This window comes from Sus scrofa, chromosome 6, assembly GCF_000003025.6.
Source record: "Sus scrofa isolate TJ Tabasco breed Duroc chromosome 6, Sscrofa11.1, whole genome shotgun sequence".
NCBI classification, from domain to species: Eukaryota; Metazoa; Chordata; class Mammalia; order Artiodactyla; family Suidae; genus Sus; species Sus scrofa.
This window is the reverse complement of record NC_010448.4, coordinates 66,814,455-66,832,182: the sequence shown is the minus strand read 5'-3', so window position 1 is coordinate 66,832,182 and position 17,728 is coordinate 66,814,455. Positions and strand designations below refer to the sequence as shown.

Below are 17,728 nucleotides of genomic sequence, written 5' to 3'. Positions count from 1 at the left end.
ATGCAACGTGTTGGTCCTCGGCCGTGACCTTCTGTCTCACGGAAGGGGGTGAAGACCTCAGCAATTCCAGGTTGTAAATTGTGCCTGGATGAGACCCGGCGCCTCTGCCCCCACGTGGTCTTGAGCCGATGGGCGCATGTGAATCCATCCTATCCAGTTTATTGCCCCCCCCTGCGAAACAGACCAGCTCTTCAAGTCCAAACACAGCAGGAGGAGATGGTCACGAGGCCCAGGGGGAGGGGACCACGGGGTCCTGCTGGGCCACTTGCTGCGATGACCGTTGTCTTCCTGAGAGTCAGAGATCTGAGGACGTGTGTTGCCCACCCCTGCGAGCTGTCTGGGGTGGGTCCTCGGTTTCCGAGAGTCTCGGTGCACCTGTTGCCAGGCTTACAACAGGCCAGCCTCACGCCAGCCAGATGCGGGGGACCGCAGGCCTCCCTGCCCGCCACCCAGGGGCCCTCTAGCTGCTGCACTGGGGTGGTGGAGGGTGTGAGGGTCATGATCCTAGGACGACGGGCTGCTGTCAGGGTCCAAAGTAGGTTCCCCCGGAGACCAGAAGCATGTCTTTTGTCAAGAGACTTAGCAGCCCCAGTTCGCAGGGACGCCTGGGCAGAGTGTGGGGGTGGCCGTGGGCGATGAGAGTGAAGGGTGGGGGACGTCTCAGAGCACAGACTGGGAAGGTTCCGATTCCAGAGGCCGAGGGCGCTGCCTCTACCCGCCTGGTGTGGCCGTTTCCCCCGAGGATGTGCAAGAGGCAGACACCCACACCTTTGCCAGAGCTGCTTCTGAGCCGAGTGAGGTGGCTGAGAGTGGCTCCTGCTGCAGGCGGAGTGGCAGGAAGGCTGTCAGGAGCCGAGAGCCCCAGTACACGCTCAAGGTGACCAGAGGAATTTAAATCCTTGGGAATGGAAGATCTGAGGGAAGGACTCCGCTCACTGCTGTGCACCCGCCTTTGAACTGTGTCAAGGGAATCGACTCTGCATTTGGCTGGAGAGGATTTCGTTCGGTCATGGTTGAATCTAGCCTTTCCCACGCCCAGATGCGCCTTGTTCCTCACTAGTCCTCTGGGGGCTGGTCTGTGGTCACATCCCCACCCCAGGGGTCTGCTGTTCCTTGGGATCTGGGGGGGCGGCCCCCATCTGGAGCCATGCAGGGAACGAGACCTTTGGAAAAGCAGCCTCTCCCTTTGCAACCTCGGCTCAGAACCGGCCGAGAGAGGGAATTTCTGTCCGGCCGCTGGAGACCAAACCCCCCTTTGTCACAGGGAGGGCGAGGTTCCACCTGTGGACAGGTGTGTGCTGATGTTCCGGGCCCTGGGCTGGCCCTGGAAGACAGCAGCCTCCAGCAGCAGGGCAGCCTCCAGTAGCAGGGTAGCCTGGAGAGAGGTGGGGAACGGGAGTGGCTGGCCAGCTGAGCAGGAGTGTCACTCAGCACTGGGGCCCAGTGGAAGCAGGAAACGGCCCCCAGGGGCGGGGCTCCCTTCTAACAGCTCTAGGGAAGGTGGCAACCCCCCTGCCTCCCGGGGAACGGGGGTGTTTGACGACTTACTGGAATTGGGGCGATCAGGAGCCTGAGCGTTTGTGTTTGGTACTGTGGTGGGGGTTTCCGGATCTTTCTCAGCAGGCCTCTCTCTGCCTCACCCCGAGGGGTGTTAGGTACATGCAGAGACTGTGGTTTCGAGAGCAGGACCCCATCCCTCGTGGGTGAAGCGTTTCTGAAACACTTCTCATTCCTGGGGCCCAAGACATTGGAAGTCAGAGGGGTGGTGGGGCTGCGGCGGTTCAGCTCAGGGGACTGTTGTGCGCGGGGCCACTGGGTCGCCTGTCCCGGGGAACCACACCATCCCCTCCAGGGCCGAGTCAGGAAACAGCCCAGACCTGTCCTCCCCGTCCCAGGGGGTCCTGTGGTCTCCCCCACCCCAGCTCTGAGGTCCCCTTGGACGCTCCGCCCCCTCCCAGGGGATCCCCATGGAAGATCCGCCCCACTCCAGGAGGTCCTGAGTGAAGGCCCCGCCCTCAAGGGGAATTTGTTTGCAGAAGCGCACACAGGCTTCCGGGAACAGTGGGACAGTCCAGGGGCTGATGGCAGAGTCTGTGACCATCCCAGAGCACCGGGCTGGGCCAAGGGAGCCGGGCCTGAGCTCCATGAGCCCCGATTCAGCGTGGGAAAGGGGACTGCTGCTCGGGGAGGTCGGGGGTGGACCCCAACCTGGACCTGGAGGGGAGGGAGCTGGAAGGGACTCAGGTCCCCCCTGCGCTGGCTCTTAGTGGCAGGACAGAGTGAGACCCGGGAGTGGCATTGGGGGTGCTATTGGGCCAGAGGGTGTGGACAGGCGGGAAGCCAGAACTCCCTACCCAGGTCACCTGCCCTGCGTTTCCTAGACTCCTGTTGGCGTTAATGTCTTACATGGGGCGGGGGGTGTTTTTCATGCAGGTCACTTGTGTGAACAGAGAGTGAAGAGCCCCAGCCCGCTGCCCCATTCTAGGTCCCGGGTCATCTCCAACGACGGAGCCAGCGGTTTCGCGGGAGGCAGCCTCCTCTCCCCTGGGGGCCCGAGGCGTGAGTGGAGGGGGCGAGGGACCCGCGGTCGGAGGGGCGAGCTCGGTGGGATAGGCATGGGGTGGGAGAAGCGAGAGGTGGAAGGCTGCGTGTGTATGTGTGTGTGTGTGTGTGTGTGTCCTCACCTCCCTGGATCTGGGGGCCGGACAGCGGCTGTCAGCATCCGGATCAGTGGCCTGCGGGTCGGGTCGAGTCGCCGCCTTAGCCAAACCCTGTGCCCTCCAGACCGGGCTCTGTGGAGGCGCCTGTGTTACTCTGCGGAGCGATCGCAGTCCTATGAGTGGCGTTTGTCTTCGGGTAGCTGCTCATCTGCGGGGAAGAGGGAAGGAAGAGGTCAGGATGAACGTAGAATGATTTTTAAAAACTATTTTGAGACTCCCCATGGTGAGAAGAGGAGGAATAAAACAATGAAGGAGCTTGGGAGATAAAGACCTGGGCTCGGTGAAAATACTTTCCTAACAGGGAAGGTTTTCCTCCCTCCTTCAAATGACCCGCAGACCTGGGTATAAAACACCGGTCATGGGAGTGAAAAGTGGGGGTGCCCTTTAAGTTGCATCCCCCAGATGTTGCAGGTCATCTTGTGTGAATCCAAAACTGCCACCGGATTCTCTTGTTGGTGGCCCTTGGCTTTGAACCTGTGTCTTTCGGGGGGAATTCCAGGGCTGTGGCTGGTCAGGACCGAGAGGCCTCTGATGCCATCTGGGGAGGCCTCCAGGATCCCGTGCGTCCCCCGAAACTCCAGCCAAACCTTTGTGGGGAGTTCCTGTTGTGTCTCAGCAAGTTAGGAACCCCATGTTTTCTCTGTGAGGGTGTAGGTTCGATCCCTGGTCTCACACAGTGGGTTAAGGATCTGGCACGGCCACAAGTTGCAGCATAGGTCACCACAGATGTGGCTTGGATCTGGTGTTGCTGTGGCTGTGGTAGAGGCCAGCAGCTGTAGCTCCGATTCAACCCCTAGCCTGGGAACTTCCACATGCAGCAGGTGTAGCCATGGGGAAAACAAACAAACAAACAAACAAAAAAACGTTGTGGGTCCTCGAACATTCTCCGTGGGAGAGAGGAACTCACAGGGGTTTGTGCTTTGGGAGTTGGGCTGAGGCTCTGTTCTGAAGCAGCGGCCTCACTTACATGTTGAAGAAACGGAGGCAGTGAGGTCAGGTCAAGATGGGCCTCCTTCTGCATGAGAGCTGGTGAAGGAGGGGTGCCAGCTTCATAAATCTTAGAATTCAGGAGGAGACGAGGCTTTCTGAGTTCCTCGCTGGGTGCGGTGGCTGCTTAAAGAGCATAAACTCTGCCCTTTAACCTCTGGCCCTCTCTTTGCACCTTCCAGCAGTGAAAAATGTGGTCCAGGCACAGAAGCTGGCCGACGTGGACAGCGAGCTGGCCGCCCTGCTCTTCAGCCCGCGGCAGGGGAGCCGGGGGCCCCAGGGTGCTGGCCGCGAGGGGGACGCCGTCCGCAGGCGCAAGCTGGAGCGCATGAGGGCCGTGCGGCTGCAGGAGCGCGGAGCTGAGCCGGGCCGCCGCGGGCTGGGTGCACTGGTGAGGCTGGGCCCCTGTGCGGGCAGGTCCTACAGAAGGTTGGGAGAATAACCCCGTCCCCTTCCCTCCTCTCTCTCGAGGGCTCCCTCCTTCCCACCGAATCCTAGTTACAGAGCGTGAGAACCTGATGTCGCAGGTGTCAAGGGCAGTGTCAGACCAGAATTAGTGGAGAGCTTTGAATAAAAGCCGCTTCATGGGCTCCACTCGAGTTGGCTCGGGGGGCGGGGGGCGGTCCTCGGAGCCTCGGCTTTTAAGAAAGCGCTGCAGGGGATTCTGAGGGTTCTCTGGGTTTGGGGAGCAGAGCCAGGAATGACTTCTAAATCGCGGATGGTCGCAGCACTCATTCTGATCAGAAAAATGCCCATTTTTGACTAAAAATCTAAATAAGATCCTGTCATTTTTTTTTTTTTTTTTTTTTTGGTCTTTTAGTGCCCCACCCATGGCATATAGAGGTTCCCAGGCTAGGGTCTAATTAGAGCTGCAGCTGCCAGCCTACACCACAGCCACAGCAATGCCAGATCCTTAACCCACTGAGCAAGGCCAGGGATCGAACCCACGTCCTCACGCATTCTAGTTGGGTTTGTTACCACTGAGCCACCGTGGGAACTCCAAAGTCCTGTAAATTTTGCAGCTAAGAGGTGGGAGGAGAGAATGGTTGCACCTCATGAGTTTCTGGAATAAAGAAGCCACAAGGGCCTGGGGGTCCTCTGGCTCTGCATCCAGGCAGGACAGTGTCTGAAGAGACACCGTCCTTCTCAGGGGCCAGGCCTGTGTCCTCTTGGGCAGCAGTCAGCGTGCGGGGCCCTCCCTCCGTGCCTGCATAGGTGGCAAGGGCCCTGCCCTTAGGGGTGCCTCGGAGGAAGGGGATATAAACCAACAGGCAAAAGACTCTTGGGTCCAGTGGGGAAGGATAGGGCACTGGGGAGGGCACACAGGCTGGGGGCCCAGACCACTGGTTGGACTGGCCGGGTCCTTGGGTGGAGGGGCCAGAGTCTTGCTGGCTGAGGGGCAGCTGTGGCTGTGACAACACCTCGAAGGGTGGCTGGCCCCGAGGGCTGGGCTGGGGACAGGCTTCCCCCACCGGCCACAGGGCACCCAGGCTGCCCCTCCTCTGCAACCTCTGAGGCTCCGTCCGCTGTCACCTGGGTCACCAGCGGTCCCTCCTCCGAGCGCTCAGGCCTCGAGAAGGGCAAGTCTGCAGTCCCATAGCTGCCAGTCTTGTTCTTACCCTCGTCGTTATTATGATTAATTTGGCTGGTTTCCTCTTATTTGATATGTTCTGATAGAGAAATCAACAGCTTAGAACCCTCATTTTGAATACAGCAGTGAATTTGGAAGTAATTGGATTTCTAAATGCGAGAAAAATTTCCACTAAATTGTAATGATTTCCTGGGTTTGTAGCCTGGGAGAATTCTGAGGTGAAAGTAACTTGATTTATCAAATGCGTGGTAGTCTCCCTCCCTTCCAGAGCTTTTGAGGAAGGGGTGGGAATCATATGAAGTCACTGAGCCCTTGGGAAGAGAACTGACCGTGTCTCAGCTGTCCCTCTGCATGCAGGACCGGTGTGTGGAACCGCGTGGCACCGGGGTCACGCACAGGGAGGCGGAGGACAGCTGAGGGCAGCTGTCTCTCCTGATGGTCTCCGGGAGGCTGAGGGTCTCGGGGCCCCTTGGGGGAGGGGGTGTGGCCTCGGGGCCCCTTGGGGGAGGGGGTGTGGCCTCGGGGCCAGGAGCACAGAGTGTGGGGCCGAGGCCTGTGTTGAGATCCCTGCTGCGCCCCAGGACAGTCGCAGGCCTTTGAGGGTCACTTGGCCTCCTCTGGGCAGCGCCTGGGACAGTCGCTGCCTCCTCTGCCCTCTGCACACCCCATAGGGCGAACCCCAGCAGCTCCAGGATTGCCCCACAAAGTGGCAGACTGGCAGCACTGGTCCCAGGTGCTGTGTTGTCACTGTGCCAAGTGCTATGGGGGAGAGAGCTTTGCTTTCCAGAAATGCCAGCCAGGGGTTCACCTGTCTCAGCGCTCTGGGTGGGTGATGTGCTCGTCCCTGGGGCCTGTCACGGGGCCCACAGTGCGAATCTCGGGGTCTGAGGGGTCCAACCCGTGTCATCACCTTTGCCTGCAGGGGCTCTGGATTAAGAAACCTTTCCTCCAGGACCACGGCAGAAAGAGACCAAAGCGTCACTTCTGTTTTATTGATAAAAGCTGATGCCGGAGGATGGGTTTGTGTCTGTACAGGGCATCCCTGATGCTGGTCCTGGGGTTAGCGACAGACTTGCAGTCCAGGTTGAGCCAGACAGCTGCTGGCACCTCCATGGGCGGCTGTTTCTCGCCGGCCTTGCCGCCTGCCCAGGAGCAGGTGGGCGCTTGGTGTCCTGGGGCCACACCGCCTCTGCCCGTGGCTCTGGCCCATCAGCCCAGGGAAACCAGGGAGTGGCTGTCGCTGTGCCCGGCAGTCACTCTGACAGGCTAGTCTGACACCCATCTTCATGTGGCCTCTTCCCCTCGAGCCCTCATCCCGGGGCCTCTATAGGCCTGTCCCCTCCACTCGGAAGTGGGTCGGAACAAGCACTGTCTCAGTTCAGGACTGAAAAGCAGCTCTCTGTCCATTTCTCATCTGAAGTCGTGTCTGGCTGTGTTATCCAGCACAGCCTGGCAGAGGCTTCCTTACATCCGGAAGCTCTCATCATAAAATGCCCAGGATGGAGTTCCCGTTGTGGCTCAGCAGATTAAGAACCCAACATATTCTCTGTGAGGATGCAGCTTCGATCCCTGGCCTCGCTCAGTGGGTTAAGGATCCCGTGTTGTGGCTGTGGTGTAGGTGACCGATGCGGCTCGGATTCCGTGTTGCTGTGGCTGTGGTGCAGGCCAGCAGCTGCAGCTCCAATTCAACCTCTAGCCTGGGAACTTCCACTTGCTGCAGGTGCGGCCCTAAAAAGACAAAAATGAACGCCAGTGTGACCATGATGGCGCTCCCGTTTTCAAATCCCCAGGAAGAAACCAAAGGCTCAGCTTCGATGCCCTTGCTGGGAAACGGCCCAAGTTTTGGAAAGTCCACATCCAAAGTAATTTAATCAGACATCAGATTTGGTCCTCGCCTTTTGCATTTAAAGGCGTTTAGATGCCCCCCCACCCCGCCCCCTACCCTGACCTGGAAGGATCAGCACTGAAAGGTCTTGGCCAAGGAGCCTCCGACAGGCCCCACTTTTTGCTACAAGGTGCAGAAGAAAAATAAGCCCCTGTCCAGCCTCTAAAATCTGGGTGCCCCCCCCATGGAAACTTGGAGCATTTGAGGAGGAGGTGGGTGGAGGGTCTGTGCTGAACCTGGGGTCGGTCAGGCTCAGCCACAGCCCCTCCTGGACTCCGCTCACTGGCTGGACTCTGGCTGCCACGCTGGATGTGGCCAGGGAGTCTGTCTGGGGGCTGTTATTTCCTTGTTAACGGCCATCTCTGCTTTTAATTTCCAGCCGTGCCTGGGGAGGGTGGGGTGGTGGTTGTCGTGGGGTGGGGGGCATAAAGCAGACCCTGCTCCCCATGGGTAGACAGGCAGCCCCAGTCCCTGTCACCCAGAGTGGGAGGTAGGCCAGTCCCACCCGACCCAGTGACCCTGTGCCAAGGAAGCGGGCGGTGGCGATTCTGGGGTGGGGTGGGGACCAGAAAACAGCCCCGAGGGTGTGTGAGGCCCCGTGTCCGCAGGCCCAGCAGAGCGCCCGCGCCCAGCACGCCCGAGACCTGCAGGTCATCGCAGCCTACCGGGAGCGCACGAAGGCCGAGAGCATCGCCGGCGCGCTCAGCGCTGCCATCACCACGCGCCACACCCTGCGCGTCACCCTGGGCGCCGCCGAGTTCTTCGAGTTCGCTCTTCGGAACCCCCACACCACGCAGCACACGGTGACGGTCGAGGTGGACAGTCCTGAGCTCAGGTGGGGGGGGCGCTCCCTGGGGGCCGCGGGCCCGGCGGGTGGGGGCGACGCCCCGGGGCCAGGCCCGGCAGGAGGTGCCCCTGCGCTGTCCCCTCCCTGCAGCGTCATCCTGGACAGTCAGGAGTGGAGGTACTTCAAGGACGCCGCCGCCCTGCACACGCCCCTGGAGGAGGACATGTTCCACCAGCGGGGCCGCCTGGCCCCCCAGCTCTTCCTGCGCCCCGGGGAGACCGCCCACGTCCCCTTCAAATACCAGACCTTCTCCGCGGGGCCGCACGCCTCCGCGCAGGTACGGAAGCCCGTCTGCCCTGCGGCGGGGCTGCTCTACGTAATGTGGGGGTTCAGGGTCCTCTTGGCGTTTCCCATGTGCTTCTGTGCGATGGGGAGGACTGCGGCACCTGCCCCTTGATGTGCCCTGGCACCTGCTCTGTGCTGTAGCCCTGGTCTCACGTGCCCTGCGAGGTGGCCTCAGCAAAGGCTAGACCACCTGCTCTTAAGCAGCTAAGAGGGCCTTTCTTAAACCTCAGGAGGGCTGGCGGGTTGAAATTTGCCAGCATTTTCTGTTGTATAGTTACTGCCATCTGCCTGCTTCTTATGCAGCGTGAACTGCAGAGACTTGGAGATGCCCTGCAGGGGTGCGGGCCACACATGTGTGTGTGATGTGGCGGGCGCGGCCTGCGTTTCTCTCTTTTGACCTTATGAGGTCAGCTCTGTAGGCTGATAGTCCCTGAGGTGGGCGCGAGGCTCCCGGGTTTCGGCGTCGGCTCTTTGGGGACAGGAGGTCATCAGGATGGCAAAGACGCCAGGCCTCTGCTTTGGGTGGAGCCGGGTTACCGGGTCTGACCCCCCCCAGCTCGTGGCGGCCTCTGCTTCCTCTTTGGGGCCGTGGGGTTGGCTGATAACAGCTGCCGCTGGGGTGGGGGGGGGGTCGCTGTGAGAGTGAATGAGATTCGGGGACCCTGGGCCCAGGGTGGCCACTGTTCCTCAGGTACAAGGCCCTACAAGGAGGGCAAGTGCCTGTCACCCTGGGCCCCGTCTCACAGCCTGAGTGCTGCTGACCGGTTTCTCGCAGGCCTCCGCTGAGCTGAGATCCGAGCAGGACACAGACGCCGAGTCGCCTTGCAAGGCCAGCATGCTGCCCACCAAACACGCCAAGGTAAGGGGGCAGAGACAGCAGGCCTCTCCACCCGGTGTTCCCAGGTCCCGTGGTGCCAGCCAACTGTGCTGGGGTCTGGCCCCTCTGTGCTCTGCTGCGCCTCCTGGAGGGCAGAGGTCTGGGCTGGGCCTGGGTGGGAGCGGGGCATGGCCCTCGGAGGGGACTTCACCTGTCCCAGCAGGACCACGACAGCTTCAGCTGGACATTGGTCTGGCCTCTGGGCTGGTATCTAGCATGGACACAGCTCCTGGCACCTGGCTATGTGGCAGCTCTGGGTGTGAAGCCAACACCCAGTGCCTGCTGCAGGCGTCACTGCATGCAGCCCCCACGTCCAGGGTCCCACCACCCCTCTGACCCCGATCACAGCCTTCCTGTGTCGTGTAGGATCCAAGTGTGTGTGTGTGTGTGTGTGTGTGTGTGTGTGTGTGTGTGTGAGGGAGAGGGGTTACTTCAAAGGAAACAGGACTCTGTCTCCAGTGCCACCTACAGGGGATAGCAGTTTGCAAGGCACACTTATCAACCGCCTACCTGCCAATAGGATGTCCCTAGCAGAGCTTGGAATGCGGTCGTTTTATAGGAATTTCTGACTTGTTTATTTATTTTGGGGGTAGGCAGATGCTTTTTGTGGTGGGTTGAAAGTAGAAACAGAACCGCTTCCCCCTCGCCCTGAGGACAGACGCTGGTGTGGTCCCAGACCGAGGAGCTGGCCTCCGGTTGCAGCCCTGCGTTCCTGAGTCCCGCTCCCTTTGTCCCACCGGGCGGCAGCCCTGTGCCCGTGGCCCCATCAGCAGGGAGATTTGCTGTGTTTTATGTAAAAGTGGAGCCACAGTTTTGCCTTTGTCTAAGAAATATGTTAGTTTTTTATTCAACCTGTAGATAAAATCCGAGAGGCCAGTACATTTTTCCTTATTATGTGAATTTGGAGTTTTTAAACATCTCCCAGCTATGTCTTGCGCGTTTGCTCATGGTTACTTCAGGACGTATCTCTAACAGCGGAGGACTTTTTTAAGCCTGGCTACGTGCCATCACCTCGGCCCCCAAGTTAGCAGGAAGTCGTCAGATGCCAGATGGAGCCCATGCTCACTCGTCTTTACCGTGGGTTTGTGGGATCGGGGCTGCTGTCCTCGGCGCTCTGTCCCTGGAGTCGCCAGGCGGGGCCAGGCTCGGTGACTGACCCCTGCAACACCCGCGGAACCCACAGTGGCTGGTTATGCTGGTGGCACGATCTGTCCTAGGGTTCCACTGCCCACATCTTTCACCCTGTCAGGACGGAAAATGGTGAAATTGTGCCTCTCTTTCTGGTACTTATTACCTGTGATACTTCTACAAACAGGAACTTCCCGTCTTGGGAGTTGCCTTACTCTGAAATATATTTCATCCCAGAAAGGCATGGTAGACGTTGGATTCTTTCCTCTTACTTATCAAAAAAAATTTTTTTTGGCCTTGCCCATGGGCAGTTCCTGAGCCACAGCAGTGACAATGCCAAGTCCTGAACCACTAGGCCACCAGAGAACTCCCTATTGATCAATTTTTAAAATACTGAGCTGTGCCCTGGGAACCTCCAAAGATGGTTTGGTTTTTGGAGTCTTAGTGAGAACGTGTGGTTTGATATTTGTGGAGTGCCAGGCACTGGGTGATAAAACTGTCCTCTCTCTGGCCACTGCTATCGCTTTCAAGTTAGTGCCTGCGCAAAAGAAACCAAAAACCAAAAACCAACCAACCAAACAAACAAAAAAACTCAACCAAAAAACCCTTTTTATTTTGAAATCATCTCAAATGGAGAGAAAAGTTATAACATAGAACAAAGAATTCCCATCTGTTATTTACCCAGGTTTTCCAGTTGTTGACACTTCACACTTGGCGTCTCATCTGTGTCTCTATTTATCCTTATTTTTTCCAGAAAAGTTTGAGAATAACTTATCGACCAAATAGCCCATTGCCCCATGAAACGCAGGGCTCCTGTGTCCTGAAAATAACAACAGCAGAGGCAGGAGAATCAGGACACTGATGTAATCCCCTCACAGACCCCGCTCACATTTCGCCAGATATCCCATCTGGATCCCTCACCCACTCAGGGTCACATGGTGTGTCTGCTGGGCCTGCCCCAGCTTTCCTCCTCTTTCACGGCCTTGGTCCCCTCCAGGTGTGTGGGCAAGACCAACACATGTCGCTTGGAGGCCAGAAGAGGGGTGACTGCGGAAGAAAAATGGGGACAGTGACCTTGAATTCCGGAGGGGCTTTCTGGGGGGGGGGTGCTGAGGGCACAGAGAGCTGGGCGGCATGCTCTGCGCGCCAGGTCTAAGCCATCGTGGCCACTGGGCAGGTGGGTAGCTGCCCAGTTAGAATTCATCTGATTACACGACGAAAAGCTTTCCTGTGAAAACCCTCCAAAGTAGAAGAGCATCCTTCCTCCGTGGAAGGTTTGTCCGATGGGAAGGTTCCTGGCCTTGGAGTTGGCTGTGTGCCGCCCTCCATCCTGGGCCCGGAGAGAGCTCACTGGGCCGACTGAGTCCTGGAAGAAAGATACCTGCTCCATTGGTTTCCCAGTCAGGCTCTCTTTTGCACATAGACTTTTTTTTTTTTTTTTGGCTTTTTAGGGCTGCACCTGCAGCATGTGGAAGTTCCCAGGCTAGGAGCCTAATTGGAGCTACGGCTGCAGGCCTGCACCACAGCCGCAACCATGCAGAATCCAAGCCACGTCTGCGACCTACACCACAGCTCGCAGCAACGCCGGACCCTTTACCCACTGAGTGAGGCCAGGATCGAACCCACGTCCTCATGGATACTAGTCAGGTTCATTATTGCTGAGCCAGAAACACAGATCCTTTTTTTTTTTTTTTTTTAAGTAGGTAACTTTTTTTTAAAGAGAACTGTGGGTGTTCTTGCTGTGGCGCAGTGAGTTAAGAATCTGACTGCAGTGGCTCAGGTCGCTGCGAAGGTGCAGGTTTGATCCCTGGCCTGGCGCCGTGGGTTTAGGATCTGGCATTGCCACAGCTGTGGCTCGGGTTCAGTCCCTGGCCCTGGAACTTCCGTGTGCCTTGGACGTGGCCATTAAAAAAAAGTTTGTATTTCTAGGCACAGCCCTTGTTTATAGCCTGGGGTCAAAGAGCTTGTGCAGGCACGCTCTGTCCCTGCCCATGAGGCCCTGGCGAGGTCAGGGTCCCGATCTTTCTGGGACCACCTCCCAGCTTGCAGGCAGCGGGCACGTTGGAGGGGGACTTGGGGCTACAGGCCTTTCTCACTGACCTTCTTGGCAGGCGCCTGCCCCACGGGAAGTGGCAGGAGCAGCAGCTGTCATGGTCCATGTGTCGGGACCCTGGGCTGGTTCCCTCCCTGCGGGCTGGGAATGGGCTGGTGCAGACCCAGTGCCTGCACTCTGACCTCCCTGTCCTTCCCGCCTCGCAGGGGCGAGTGGACCCCTTGGGGGTCCTGGGCCCTGCATCCCAGGCCTCCCGCTCTCCTGGCAGGTGCTGTTCCGCACGGGCAGTGGCAAGCCCCTGGCCGTTCTCTGCCTGACAGTGGAGACGCAGCCGCACGTGGTGGACCAGGTCTTTCGCTTCTACCACCCGGAGCTCACCTTCCTGAAGAAGGCCATCCGCCTGCCCCCCTGGCACACGCTTCCAGGCAGGTCCCGCTGTCCCCACAGCTGCGTTTGGCAGGTTCAGCAGGCAGAAAGGGCTTCCCCCCCAAGGGTGACACGGGGCCTCCTTGCGCCACCCCGTGATGCTCTTGCACCGCGTGGGGCACGGCTGGAAAGCCGTTGACAGGGTGGCCGTCCCGCCTCCTCTGAGGTGACAGGGTGCTCTTCCCTCCTCCTTGGCCGGCCGGTCCCATCCTCCTGAAGTCACAGCCCTGGGAAGGCTGCCACGCCTCAGGGGTCAGACTCTGAGCCCCCCTCAACCCTGGGCCTGGCCAGCTGGCCAGGCGGCCCTCCACCTGCAGACCCATCTCGGTTCTGTCTGGCGCCTTTTGGAGCAGAACCGAGTCCACGTCCGGCCCCCTGCTCCGCGGTGCCCCCAGCGTGTCGGTCCCCCAGCGGGTGTTGAGCGCCTGCGACGGCCCAGGCTGCGGGAAGACATAGCTGTCGTGATCTCGCTCCAGGTGCTCCTGTGGGGTTGTCCGGCGAGGACCCCCCGGTCCACGTCCGATGTAGCGACCCGAATGTCATTTGTGAGGCCCAGAACGTGGTGAGTTCTGCATCCCTGAGCCGGAAAGACGCTTGCCCACGAGGCCCTGGCCACCGTCCGCGCCCTGGCCTCCCGCACCGCGTCAGTTTAGGTTTTTGCTTAACGGTGTCTGTCTGAGGTGCTAAGGGGCTATTCCGACACCCTCCTGAGAGCTTTCTGAATGCGTCTTCGTTTTTTCTGCTGGCAGATCAGTTCCTTGATTATCTGAATTTAAATTAAAAAAAAAAAAGGCATGGGCAAACTGAGTAAAGTGAGCGATAATTAAGGCACTTATTAATTGCCATTGTGTAAGGATAACGGCCATGATTATGTTAGGACCGGTTAGGAAACTGGATAAGATCTCCTGCAGAATATAATTATGAAGCTCAATGTGAAATCAAGAAGTTAATGATTTTCTCTTGCAGTGAAAAAAAAGAAGTGAATGGTGCCTAGTGCAGGAAATTAAAAATGTGTTAGGGGAGGGTGGGGGGGCCTGGTTCACACCTGTGTCCGCCTCCTGGGGGCTTGGGCGGCCGGGGTCAGGCCAGGGAGGCAGCGGCTTTCCTGTGACGCCCCCACTGTCTGCCAGGGCCCTGGGGAGCCCCGCGACGTGTTTCTGAAGGTGGCCAGTGGTCCAAGCCCGGAGGTCAAGGACTTCTTCGTCACCATTTACAGGCAAGTACGGGGGCCCTGGAGGCCTAGAGGGGTGGGAGAGGGGTGGGGAGGCAGGCTGGGGACCGCTGGTGGCTCTGGAAGCGGGCCAGCCCCGGCTGTTCCTAGACTTGTGATGGGGGAGGCCACTGGGTCTTGGTCACTTGCGGTAAGGGTCTCAGACTGGCAGGGGGCTTGCAAGGGTGCCACCGGCCTGAGGGACACATTGGAAGTCCAGCTAGAGAGAAACTCAAGGCCACTTCTGTCCCCAGACAGTGCCAGGCCGGCCAGGCAGCCCCTGTCCCAGTGGTCCCCTCCTGAGATTGAGGGACTGTGGGCGGTAGTCCTTTGATGCCCGAGGAAGTGATGGCCTCGCCCCTTTGCTTCTCGCCAGGCGTAGGGACCCCGGTCCCTCTGCCTTTTCCTCTAAGAGACCCTTGAAAACTGCTGCAGGCTGGAAGGCCTGGGGCCGCCTGAGGATGGGGTGGGGTCCCCTGAACCCAGTGCCTGTCCCGGCTGGGGGCTGTGCCAGGTCTGCTCGCGCCGTGGGGTGGTCTCAGAACGTTGTCCTCGTCACACCCCAGGGGCAGCGTCGCCAAGCCCATTTTACAACCAAGGGTCAGTGTCCCCGGGCACCAGGCGGAGGGTGCAGGGCCCTGGGCTCAGGCCTGTGGGACCGCCACGTCCATGTTCTCATCCAGGCCCTGCCGCCCGTGGTCATTGCTCTGGGCCTGGTTTGGGAGGGAGCTGGCCTGGGTGCAGATGCCCACGTCGTCACTCACTCGGGGTCTCTGTTCAGGGTCAAGCCCCGCAGGGGCCGCCTCTCCTGGGAACCTCTCCTGGAGGAAGGTGGCCGTAGGGGGTGACGGCCGCCTTCTCGGCCTCTTCCGCTCCTCTCTCGAGGTCAGGGCACCGTCCCCCGCCGACTGTGACTGGCTTCTGTCCCTCGCAGGGACCACTGGCTGGCGACGCCCGTCCAGACCTGGCAGGTCCACCTCCACTCCCTGCAGCGCGTGGACGTCTCCTGTGTCACGGGCCAGCGCACCCGCCTGTCCCTTGTCCTTCGGGGGACCCAGACGGTTAGGAAAGTGAAAGCTTTCAGCTCACACCCCCAGGAGCTGACGGTACGGCCTCGGGGGGTCTCGTGGGGGTCCCCAGCCTCCTCCGTTCCTGGCCGCTCCGGGAGGGGCGGGGGTCAGGCTGCGGCCCTGTGCTGGGTCCCCAAGACTTGGCCTGATCTTCCTGCACATCGCCTTTATCCGAGGTGCCAGCCTGGGAGGAGGGACATGTGAACCCTGAAGGCCAAGTTGTAGAATTGTTGGGGGGAGGGTATCAGTAGTGACCCTGGAAGTAGCTCGGCCTCAGGCTCACGTCTGGGCAGTGAGGGCCGCCAGAGTTTAGAGCCGTGGTGTGGTCAGCCCTGTCTGCTGTGGCAGCTCGGGCACCTAGGGGGTCACGGCTACGTGGGTGGGGACTTGCCCCCCACAGGGGGGACACAGCCTGTGACCTGCCGTGGCTCTGGCACTGGCGGTCTGGCCTCAGGTGTGGCCCTTTCACTTCGGACCTTGGGCTGGCGCAGGTGTTCACCCCGAACCCTGGGCTCCCCTGGGGTACTCTCAGCCCCCCCGGGGCCACGGGCACCCGGACAGCCCCCACTCCACGGCTCGAGGAGCTGCCCCCCACCTGCTTCTCTGTTGCCCCTGAAGACGGACCCCAAAGGGGTCTTCGTGCTGCCGCCTCACGCGGTACAGGACCTGCACGTGGCCGTGAGGCCCCTCCGGCCTGGCAGCCGGTTCGTGCACCTCAACCTGGTCGACGTGGATGCCCACCAGCTGGTGGCCTCGTGGCTCGTGTGCCTCTCCTGCCGCCTGCCTCTCATCTCCAAGGTCTGATGCGCGATGTGCCGGCCACACGGCCTGGTGCTGGGTCCCCTGATGGTCACCCGGTCCCCTGATCTGGCCAGCCACCCCCTCCCTTTCTGGCTGGGAATCTGGGGAGGGGGTGTTTGTTCCTGTCCCGTGAATCCCCTGGGCCAGGTGCTCGAGGCCTGTCTGACCTATTCGTGGAGGTGTCCAGCCCCGGGGGGCCCAGGGCAGGGCTGGGGCCGTGTTCGGGGAGGAGCTAGCCCACGCTGCCCTCCCGCAGGCCTTCGAGATCACGCTGGCTGCGGGGGGAGCAAAGGGCGCCCACAAACGCATCACCTACACCAACCCCTACCCGACGCGGAGGGCCTACCGCCTGTGCAGTGACCACCCTGACCTGCTGCGCTTCCAGGAGGATGCCTTCCAGGTGTGGGGGCTGCGTGGGCAGCGGGTCTGGGTGCGGCGGCTGAGAGCGTCCGCCTGTGCCTGGAGCCTGCGGGCCAGCACGGGTTTGGCCGCGCGGAAGCTGCTGGAGGAGAGAGGCCGGCGGGGGTGGGCGCTGGGACCGCGGTGCTTCTTACAGGTCGGGGGAGGAGAGACCTACACCATCGGCCTGCGGTTCGTGCCCCGTCAGCGGGCCGGGGAGGAGGAGATTCTGGTCTACATCAACGACCGCGAGGACAAAACTGAGGAGGCCTTCTGCGTGAAAGTCTCCTACCAGTGAAGGCTGCCCCGGTGCCGACTCGGCGCCCCCGCCTCCGCCATGGGTTCCCGGTGCCCAGGCCAGCAGGGCCGCTGCCGGTGCCAGGCGCGTGGCAGGCCCCGCCAGGCCCCAAAGCCCGTCCCTCCCCGAGGCACCAGGGTGATTGTCACCCCCGATGACATTAGGGTTTGCTCTCAGCGAAATGTATTTTAGGAATCTTTTTAAATGACAAAATTATGTTTTTTTACTGAGTTTTGTACAAACCATATTATTTGCTATGTAATATTTTATACTGGTATATTTTTTCAAAAAGTTCTATGAAATATTAAATTTTTACAAGTCTTTTCTTTTGGTGGTTTTCTTGAGTGTTTTTTGCTGTTTTCACCATTGTCCAAGGTTTTCTGTCGACAGCCTAAGTTTGGTTTTCCCTGGAGGATGGCATGCCGGGGGGACAGTCACGTGGCCTATGGCTTGTGGGCGAGTCTCCTTAGTCCTGACCTGAGGGGAGGCCACTGCTTTTGTTGTCACGGGTCCTTCTTGATTCTGCACTGCTCCCCCCAGCCCCCGCACTTCCCCCTGTAAGGCCCTTTGATGACACTGGGACCCTGGAGAATCCAAGACAGCTGTTCTGTCTCGATCTGTATCTTGGGGTTCCTGTTGTGGCTTAGTGAGTTAAGAAACCAACATAGTGTCTATGAGGATGTGGGTTCAATCCCTGGCCTCGCTCAGTGGGCTAAGGATCCGGCATTGCTGCAAGCTGCAGTGTAGGTCACAGATGTGGCTCAGTCCCACGTTGCTGTGGCTGTGGCGTAGGCCGACAGCTGCAGCTCTGATTTGACCCCTAACCTGGGGACTTCCATATGCCGCAGGTGTGGCCCTAAAAAGAAAAAGAGGGAAAAAAAAAATCTGTACCTTCATCCGTGTTGCCTCGTGGGGGGTCACTTGGTCACGGCTGCCAGGGATGGGGTCGGGCCTGAGGTGGGGGGGTCATTATTCTGCCCACCACCACCCCAGTGCCTGGAACCTGGGCACATGGCCACACCCCACTCCAAGGGGTCTCAGAAATACTGTCTTGGAGTTCCCATCGTGGCGCAGTGGTTAACAAATCCGATTAGGAACCATGAGGTTGCAGGTTCGATCCCTGGCCTTGCTCAGTGGGTTAAGGATCCAGC

General features: G+C 59.6%; 1 long non-coding RNA gene across 8 annotated transcripts in view; it reads left to right on the top strand.

The window, feature by feature from the left end:
• Nucleotides 1-16,901, top strand: part of NPHP4 — a 112,964-nt gene extending 96,063 nt beyond the window's left edge. For 6 of the 8 annotated variants that reach the window (XR_002344866.1, XR_002344862.1, XR_002344863.1 and 3 more), the window contains 12 exons: nucleotides 2,434-2,559; nucleotides 3,890-4,098; nucleotides 7,792-8,018; nucleotides 8,121-8,307; nucleotides 9,091-9,174; nucleotides 12,642-12,798; nucleotides 13,276-13,361; nucleotides 13,930-14,015; nucleotides 14,944-15,115; nucleotides 15,698-15,877; nucleotides 16,137-16,280; nucleotides 16,437-16,901. This is a non-coding gene — a long non-coding RNA (nephrocystin 4). The remainder of the gene's footprint in view (nucleotides 1-2,433; nucleotides 2,560-3,889; nucleotides 4,099-7,791; nucleotides 8,019-8,120; nucleotides 8,308-9,090; nucleotides 9,175-12,641; nucleotides 12,799-13,275; nucleotides 13,362-13,929; nucleotides 14,016-14,943; nucleotides 15,116-15,697; nucleotides 15,878-16,136; nucleotides 16,281-16,436) is intronic. The other 2 variants (XR_002344865.1, XR_002344867.1) reach the window with 2 other exon arrangements.